This window comes from Ictidomys tridecemlineatus, chromosome 5 (assembly GCF_052094955.1).
Source record: "Ictidomys tridecemlineatus isolate mIctTri1 chromosome 5, mIctTri1.hap1, whole genome shotgun sequence".
Classification (NCBI taxonomy): domain Eukaryota; kingdom Metazoa; phylum Chordata; class Mammalia; order Rodentia; family Sciuridae; genus Ictidomys; species Ictidomys tridecemlineatus.
In genome coordinates, this window is record NC_135481.1 from 101,914,056 (window position 1) to 101,914,711 (window position 656).

Below are 656 nucleotides of genomic sequence, written 5' to 3' on the forward strand. Positions count from 1 at the left end.
ACTCCCATAAGGAGCAGAAATAAAGTTGGTCAGGCTGGAACACAGAGTGGCAAGGGAGAAAATGGGTGATGATGAGAACACAGATGGAGGCAAGAACCAGAGCATAAATATTCTTGTGAGATAAGTATTTGTGGTACATAACCCCAGGCCCTCGAGTGAGAAGTAAGTATAACTCTATTTTACTTTCAACTACCCCATTGTATTTTTTTTTTTTTTTTTTTTTGGTGGTGCTGGGGATTAGAACCCAGGGCCTTGTGCGTGAGAGGCAAGCACTCTACCAATTGAGCTACATCCCCAACTCTACCCCATTGTTTTATTTCAAATGCTATGATAAAGATTGGCTAGCTGTTCACCAAATCTAATTCCTATCCCTCCTAATGTGTGATAAGACAATGATGTCCAGTCTCCCTTGGGTGTATCCATCAGCTACAGAAACATACGCTTTTTCTAGGCAGAATGGAGACTTCCACATGTACAGACATCTGGATATTGATATTCCAGGTGATCTTAGAGGACGGAAAAAAGCAACATCACCCAGTACCACCACCACCACCACACACATGTGTGCACACACATATGCACTATCACACTGAGTGGAGTTACAAGACATCTATTTCTATTTTTCTAAACCTTCGAGATTCGGTATCACCTATTAC

At 41.8% G+C, this 656-nt stretch overlaps 1 non-coding gene across 1 annotated transcript; it reads right to left on the reverse strand.

Moving 5' to 3' along the window:
* Positions 1-222: 222 nt before the first annotated feature.
* Positions 223-296, reverse strand: Trnae-cuc (transfer RNA glutamic acid (anticodon CUC)). The gene has a single exon. It is a non-coding gene; the product is annotated as a tRNA-Glu (tRNA).
* Positions 297-656: the final 360 nt, after the last annotated feature.